Source organism: Sphaeramia orbicularis, chromosome 16 (genome assembly GCF_902148855.1).
Source record: "Sphaeramia orbicularis chromosome 16, fSphaOr1.1, whole genome shotgun sequence".
NCBI classification, from domain to species: domain Eukaryota; kingdom Metazoa; phylum Chordata; class Actinopteri; order Kurtiformes; family Apogonidae; genus Sphaeramia; species Sphaeramia orbicularis.
This window is the reverse complement of record NC_043972.1, coordinates 45,727,754-45,737,050: the sequence shown is the minus strand read 5'-3', so window position 1 is coordinate 45,737,050 and position 9,297 is coordinate 45,727,754. Positions and strand designations below refer to the sequence as shown.

At 35.7% G+C, this 9,297-nt stretch overlaps 1 protein-coding gene across 2 annotated transcripts in view; it reads right to left on the bottom strand.

Moving 5' to 3' along the window:
- The window catches only part of xrcc1 (X-ray repair complementing defective repair in Chinese hamster cells 1), a 49,560-nt gene that overhangs the window by 25,599 nt on the left and 14,664 nt on the right, over positions 1-9,297 (bottom strand). The window lies entirely within an intron of this gene.

Below are 9,297 nucleotides of genomic sequence, written 5' to 3'. Positions count from 1 at the left end.
AGTAGCAATAGCAGACAGAGGAGGTAGCGGTTCATTTTCACATTCACCACATAACACAAACACCTATGGACCTAACATATGTCCAAAAATACAAGGAAAAATGGTTTTGTGCGGCAGGGCACCTTTAAAATATTTTACAGATGTATTCCACTTATCATGTGAGTCTGTCAGATGCACTCTGTTCATTTAAGAGGTGTGTAAATCCATGAGATTTAATCTGCATTTGTGATGATCCTTAAAACTATCATTTCTACAGGCAGGCTTGTTTAATTCACCAAAATGTGCAGAAAAACAAAAGGAAATTCACCAGTGTCAGTCAGAGTAAGCTAAATAGTATGGTACAGCTGCCAAAAATGCCGCTCTGTAGTTTAACAAGAACATGAAGGGAATTGTTTGGCCTGAAGTTAAATCATTCCACAAACAACCCAGGAAGTGGATTTGTGTCAAGTAAACAAGCCAAAATGTTCTGATTCCAGTACAGAGGTGATGCAAGTGTCTTCAACTAAGACATCTGCAGATTTTAATCTGATAGTTAAACCACTGAGTTCAATTATTTCAGAGTAAAAAAAATATCTGAAATATTGTCCCCTAAGGTACCAATCTTCTCTTTTTGATAATTTTCACAAAGATGACACTGTACATAGCGTCTTCACAGCAGCCTATGGCCTATTGGCTGGTGACCTAAAAATGACCTCCTTGGGCAAATATTCACCTGAAAATTGTTCCTAAAATATGCGTGGAGTTCATTGTTAGAGGACAGAAACATAGAAGTGTTCTCTGCGAAGGTTAAATGAGTGTAGGGAGACATAAGCTAAATGTTCCCATAACTTTCCATCAGAATACATAACAAGGGTAATAATAATAAAGGAAATTGACAGGACAAGCAGAAAGTAATAAGCCTCTGGGGGTGCCATGAAGACATGACATTTCTGCCCATATTTTCCCTAAAGCCATTAGAAAATCCTCTGGATATAATCAAAGTAAGCAGTGGAAATATCAGCCCTAAGGTGATGATGTTTCCGCTCACACTGTGGGGAGACATTTTGCTGACCTATGCTGACTAGTTCCATAAAAGTCAGTGTCCAGGAAATTGGAAAATGACAAAGGACAAATACGGTAACAAGAGCGACAGAAAATCTGTTTATTGTGATAGTGTATGGTTTTATTTCAAAAGCACATCAACAAACTCCATCTAATCTGATGGGAATGGACTAAAGACATGGATTACTGGTTTCAAAAGGGTATAATCCCCATGTCTGGCACATTTATTACATAAATCACAATTAATTAGATGGAGTAGGCGGAGGCTGCACATAAGCCTTGTTCACCAAAGTACCTCAGTGGGGAAAATACTGGATCCAAACAGCCTCTAGCCTCTGAAAACCTGTGGCAACCCTCAATCATTTGCATGACAATTAATCATGAACTAAAATTCCATTACTTTGACAGCTCTGATTGCAGCAGCAGTGACATGTCAAATAGAGAAGTGGTTTGCTTCCTTTTCAGTATTATTCAACAGGATACTGGAATGAGAGAACTCACATACTTTTTTTCAAAATTTTTCATCAAAGATTGTGATAAAAAAATATGTATTTATAAGAGTGACTTGGCCAAAAGAGGCAGCAGTAGTTAACTGCATTCTAGCCAGTAGGGCTGCACGATTAATCAATTTTAAATCGAAATCGGATTTTTTAATTAGGACGATTTTTAAAATAGGGAAATCGTAAAATCGATTTCATCTCTCTCGTGCCTGCAGACCGCGCGCTTGCGGGATACCGTAGGCTCCTCCTCCTATCAGTGACAGCGGTCTGTCACAGAAGTCCATGTAATGACCGGACTTTAAATGTGTTAATGAGCCCGCAGTACTTATGGCAATGTAAGCCGTGGCTTCACGCACGGATCCCGCAACTGAAATATAACTGCATGCGGATCACTCTTCTTACGTTGTCCCGGATCCGTACCGTACTGTCTTCTTCCGAACCGGGACCGGGTCCGGGTCTCGGGGTCATCAGCCTCAGCAGAGGAGCCCACACAGCCCTGTGCCCACACACATCCACCAGCTCCACACATAGAATCCCTCCAGTGTGTCCTGGGTCGGTCTGTTCCACGCACGGATCCCCCAGTTTAAATAGAACCGCATGTGGATCACTCATATTAACGCGGTCCACGCACGCACGCACGACTGATGCCTGTCACTGACTTACATTTGTATCTCTTCTGTGGGCCCAGATACCCAGAGAAAAAAAATAAAAATAAAAATAAATAAATAAATAAATATATATATATATATATATATATATATATATATAATAAGAATTAATTTTGTCCTCTTACTTGTTAAATTTTTCATTCACAAATGTAAGTTCTGTAACACAAAACCAAATATTATTTATTTTTTGAAAGATGTTGAACTTTATTTAAAGCTGTTAGATAAATCTGGAAACAAAAAGGCTATAAAAAACATAAGTATTTGCTCTGATTTGGACATGGTATTATAGTGTAGTCCCCTTGGCAAACTTCTGTTATTTTCTTGTTGTACACATTGTTTGTATACTCAACTTCATTCATTCAATAAAGATTTAATTAAGAAAAAAACTTCTGTGGGTTCATCACGTGATACCATCACAGATTTGAGGTAGGGAGCAGTGCCTTGTATTGTTGGCTGCTCACAAAAACGACATGCTGACTTCTGTTGTCTTTTGTAGTTTTACCCAAAAATTGAAATCAAAATCGAAAATCGAGTTTTTGGAGGAAAAAATCGGGATTTTTTTTTTTTGCCAAAATCGTGCAGCCCTACTAGCCAGGGCTCCAACATACAAACATTATGTGAAATACAAGGCAAGAATAAAATGACAAATATATAAATAAATTAAGTAAATCATCTACAGAATGGTGTAAAAGCCTTAATCTCTCAATAGAAGTGGGTGGTACTTTCACTAGAGGACAACTCTACAAATTCAATGAAAGTCTATATATGACTTCATATCAGTGCTCAATAGTAACTATATTGATATCTGTAACAATTTCCATGTTTTAAGCCAAAAAAATATGGACCATTAAAAGTAAAAGCAACTTCTAAACATTTCAAAAATTTGAAAATGAGAATTTCTCATAATTGTGGACAAACTTTCTACACATTGTCCCAAGGAAACTACAAATATAATTTGAAATGAATCAGACCGGTAGTTTCATCAGAGAGGATGAATTTATAGAGATTTGAAGAAATTGATAATGACGATGACAAAGATGACACCGGACACAAAGTCTTCACAATAGCTCATGGCCTATCAGTCAGTGAGATAAAAAAGGCAAAACAAAAAAGCAGGTGATCTTATGATATTAAAGGTGGGGTAGGAGATCTTAGAAAAACAGTTTGAGAATCAACATTTTGAAAATACACAATTCAATACGGCCCCGGCTCCGGTCCACGCATACCTCATTCAGTCTAATGTTTCATTTCCTAGTGACTTATGTTAGTGACAAAACAGTTTGCCGGTGAACTTTCCATCCTAGTATTGCTAATATAGCTAGCCAGATGATGAGATGTTGAAATATCTGCACCTAACAAAAACCAACATCATGACAAAGTGAAGAGTGTGAGTTTTGTCTTATTGCCAGACTTTTTCATTACAAATTTTTAGCTTCTGGACACAATTACTGCTAATGTACAGCAGATAAATGGTAGAGTGATTGTGCAGATAAGTCAGTTTTGGATAATGCAAAACAACTTTAGTTGTCATAAGAAATCTGTTTGTTTATTTAGCTGATTTATAATTACGTTCATTTATGCTTCCTGGGCAAAAATAGGAGGTAATCCTTTTTCATTAATATTTGTGCACTATTTTCAGTTTTAGTTTGATTGAATCAGGGTGAAACAAAATACATGAAGTATGATATGTGTCTGTGTAAGCATGACAGATTTCCCCCCTTATTTCCATAAATCCCATGGTTTTACTGTTCATCTGTCACATCTAATTGCAGGATTTTTATTTTAGTGTCATATTACGTGCAGATAAAAAAAGACCTGAAGTGACAATAAGATGAGATGACAGATGGCTGAAAATGACGATTATGATCAAACATAAAAAGGAATTCACAAATTCACTTCAGCTTCCTTGAGTCTTGTAACTGTTCTTAACCCTTAATTTGTGACGCCCCCCCCCACCAAAATCAAGATACTAACCTTTTTAACTAACCTAAAACTTTTTGGGGTAACTTCCAAATTAATTTTTTTCAACATGTAACTGTTCCTCAGTGATTTATGGCCATTCATTATATTATTCTCTGCAATTTGCATTTTTCAGTGTTGCTGGTCAAGCTGGTATTTTTCTTTACAAAGCAAAACATGTTTTCAGCAAAATATGTCATTAATGAAACCTAAAAACAAACATCTACAACCACTACCATTTGTCAAACTACATGGTTTTATTGGTGTATCAATGCTGCATAAGATGAGTGTTTTGAGCCATCTTCTATGACCTGAACACGAAAATTTGTAAATGTTAATATTTTCATAATTTCATATTTTGTTGCAATAAAAGAGGAAAATTTGGAGTTGTCACTATTTATAGGCTGTTATTTTATTTTATTAAGATCAAATTGGTCTGAATGTGGCCCCTGGAGCAAAATGAGTTTGACATCCCTGTGTTAAGTGATTATAGGAATTAAAACCATGTTTCTGTGATTTATTGTGACATACTTGGTTGTTAATCTATGTAAAATTACATAAAATATGATGAAAAGTGTGAAAAAGTGTTGAGTGAAATGGGATTTTCCTGTAAATGCTTGCGAAAATTGTTTATATATTTATTTATTTTGCATAATGGAGCAACAGTTTGATTGAGTGAGTGAGTGAGTGTGGCCGTTTGTTTGGGTACTTATCATCAAAGTAAGTGCTCCTTTTAATTACCCATAGCAGATGCAGCTTTTAAATACAGGATACATCATCAAAGCTACACACTCCATGTGCTGCACAATAGCAGCGGCGGGCAGGGGAATGGATTAGTGTCACAACGGGGGTGGGGGGCGCTCAGAGGAGAGAGACGAGGGGAATGAGGGATCTTTGGCACAATCAGATATTGACTGAGAGAGGCGAGCATGAGGGAGAATAATAACGCAGGCTGTAATGAACTTCAGTCCATATTTATGTAAGGATTTGATTGTGTAAGACCTTATGTTGTGCGCCGTCACTGCCAAGCTGGATTTGTTTGGAGGGCTCCTCTACAACGTTCGTCCACACACTGTGGATGTCAGCAGCCATGTCAACACAGACCATCACAGCTAGGTCTCAATAATTCATACCATCAAAACCACAAGTGCAAGATCCAAATCACAGCAGCTCTTTCATCAGGGTAAAACATGTCACTTACGATTATGGACTTACGCAAACTTTTAATTATAAATGAAACACTGAAGAGCTTTATACAAGGGAACATACTTGTTTCATACAAATCAGGAATGGAAAACAATTATAATCTCTCTAAAACTGGATTTTTTTGTATATTTGACAGTGCAATGCAGGCCTAATTGGTAAACCAAGATGGAACAGTCGACCGACAAAGTATTACGCATACTCTGCAGGAAGGAGTTTTCTTTTCAGAAAAGCACTTCCAACTAAAAATATCACATTAACGTAAAGTATACATTAGTCTGGGATTCTGCTACCCAGTTTACAACAAACCCATTAAGTGCATATATATTCCCTTCTTTCTTGAGTCTGTTTCCTCATGCAAAATAAAACACAATTGATATAAATTAAAAATTAATGTCATTTAATCATGATTAATCAAAATTAATCCATTGCAACCCTGTGATTAATCTGATTAAAAATTTGAATCTTCTGACAGCACTAGTTTACATATGTTTACACATGTCTCCACTTACTATTAACTGAACTTAAAGATCACAGTGGAGCTACAACTGCACAAAACATTTAGTAACAGACATAATATTGTTGAAATTACACTTCTACTAAGACATTTCATGTTGTTCATGTTTGTTCAGCTTATTCACATTTTTTGTCAAAGGACAGTAAATGTAAACATTTTCATGTAGTTCTACTTTTTTTTTTTTTTACACTAAAACAAAGAAAAAAATTTGGAGTTGTCGTTATTGATAGGTTGTGTTGTTATTTTACTGGTCTGACCCACTATAGATCATACTGGTCTGTATGTGGAACCTGAACTATAATGATTTTGACACCCTTAATTGCTAATATCTTCAGTGTAATTTTTGCATTTTATAAATTCATCCTCTGGGCCGGATTGGACACTGTTTGACACCTGTGGTATAGAGCATCTAAACCACCTCTAATCGCTTTTCCCAGACTTCATGATTACAGCTGGAACACAGCGCACATCAGCAGCAGTTTGTTTTTAAGCTTTTAGTTATTTTTCCAAGTGTTTGTAAACACATATAATAAAAAGAATAATTCATAATAAATATCATTGCAGAAGGCTCTCTACACATCCCAACATGCACAAAGTCTTCATAAAATGCGAGAACTCCATCTGAAAACCCCATTATCATCAATTTAATATGATCACTTTCTTTCCATAATTACTTAAACTCCTGAAATATATTTCTTGCGTGAACTGTGAACTTCTTCCAATCATATTTGCAATTTCTGAAATTTAAACAGGTCAAGTGTGTGACATTTAGGAGGATTTATAATGAAATGGGGGGGGGGAACAGCCCTTTTGAATGGTTGGATTCAGTGACATTGAACAGAGGTACTGTGGAAAATACTGTGAAAAAGGAAAGTCGCAACATACAATCTGTGTATGTGTAGATTAGAAACACAATTTTCAAAAAATGCAATACCCACCACAATATTTGATTAACCAGGGTATCTGCAAGATTGAAGAATCTAAATTTAGGACTTAGGACATTTTTCAAGGCGTCTTTGGTCAAATTTAAGACCTTTACATTCAAATAAATAACAGTTAAACAGGTATTATAGTTATTTGTCTTTTTAACCATGTTTCAATCCAGCCAATGTTAAATTTCCATTTCTTCGTGACTAATGTTTCTGCTACTGATGTTCATACCTGAACCCCTCCACCCATAAATGACTGCTGAAGGCTCCACTCACTCCCGTCTCCATTATGATGAAATGCTTAACACTGATAACACATTCAAATTCTTCACAGACATTTCATATAGTAATATCTTTCATGGTGTCAGTGGCATTTTTAAGACTTACATGTCAAATTTAAGAACTAATAAATATTAAGAGCTCTATTTAGGACAGGGATGTCAAACTCATTTTAGTTCAGGGGACACCTTCAGCGCAATCTGATCTCAAGTGGGCCGAACAAGTAAAATAATGGCATAAAAACTTAGAAATAATGAAAACAAATTTTTTTTCTGTTTTAGTAATTATGTAAATATTTACATTTGCACACTATCCTAACAAAAAAAAGAGGTGAATAACATGAACAAACAGAAATTTCTTGAGAAAAATAAGTGCAATTTTAACAATATTATGTCTCAGTTTATTATTTACACATGTGCATTACAACTTATAGATGACAGTGGATCTACAAATACACAAAACCTTTAGTAACAGGCAGAATATTGTTAAATTGCACTTAATTTTCTTCAATTGTTCAGGTTATTCACATTTTATCATTAAAGGATAGTTGTGAATGTAATTATTTTCATAATTCAATGGGTTTTTTTGCACTAAAACAAAGAAAAATTTGGAGTTTTCATTATTTATAGGCATAATGTAATACTATTTCACATTAAATCAAGAAGAAAATTTGAAGTCATTATTTATAGGTTTTTATGCTATTACTTTACTTGAGCTCACAATTGGTCTGTATGTGGAACCTGAAGTAAGAGTTCAACACCCCTGATTGTTAATATCTTCAGTATTATATTCACATTTTGCAAATTCATCCCATGGGCCGGTTGTCCCACAGGCACCCCTGATTAAGGACAATCAAATCTAACTCTTTTTACGACTTTTGAATGTCTGTCACTTTTTACTCTGACTTGTCTCTTTCAGTCACTTTTGTTTCTATAGTGTGAGCCTACAGCATGTGGCTTGACTTGATGTGACTAAATATAACAGAAGCCTGACACTAATGACTTCAATACCCTTGAGTAACCATGTGAGCTGCGTGGGACGGTGATTGGGAAAATGTGTCATTTTACAGCGGACGCAAACTTTGCATAAGCACAAAGTATGAGGGAATTTCTTAAATGATGCAACGCTTCATATGGTAATACAAGTAAAGCACCTTTCCAATTACTGCAGACCTGCCTTTTTCCCCACATCGAGTATTCTGGTCTATTATTCAGCAGACGCAGATTCATGTGTGATGACAGAGGACCTTGATGTTGCTAAAGCTCCCCCCTATAATGAGACATATAATTAGGTAGGGCTGTTGCAGCCGGCTGGCTTGAATTTGTGATCACAGCAGGCATCAGCTGCTCAAGGTTACAATGATCTCTGTGGTGAGTGGGCATCGCTGCTGCTGTGAGGGGTGTATTTTTGGACGCTTCAATCAGCGTGAGTGCTGTGCACAGATTGAACTATGAACAAGCGCACAACGTGGCTTAGGGGACGCGATTAATCAGATGTGGATTCATGTGATGGACACACTATAGCAGGGATGTCAAACTCATTTTAGTTCAGGGCCCACGTTCAGCCCAATTTGATCTCAATCGGACCGCACCAGTAAAATAACATAATGACATATAATTAATGACAACTCCAAAATTTTCTCTTTGTTTTAGTGCAAAAACACTCCCATTAAATTATGAAAATATGAAAACAAACTATCCTTTTGCAAAACAGATACAAATAACTTGAAAAAACTGCCATTTCCTAAGAAAAATAAGTGCAATTTTAACAATATCATGCCTCAACTTACCGTTTATACAAGTGGATTACATGCAGTGTTACACAAACATTGGTAATCAGTGTAATACTGTTAAAATTTTGGAATTTGGAACTAAAATAAGAACTTCTACAATATTACGTCTCAGCCTATCATTAAATATTTACAGATCACAGTGGATCTATAAATGTATTGTTAAAATGGCACTTTTCAGGCTGTTTGTATTTGTTCAGGTTGGTCACATTTTATTGTTAAAGGATAGTTCGTAAATGCAAATATTTTCATAGTGTAATGCTACTTTTTATCACATTAAATCAAGAAGAAAATGTGTAGTTATCATTAGTTATGGGTTATTATTATATCATATCATACTATGTTTATTATTTTACTTGAGATCACATTGGTCTGTATGTGGAGCCTGAACTAAAATGAGTTCAGCACCTTT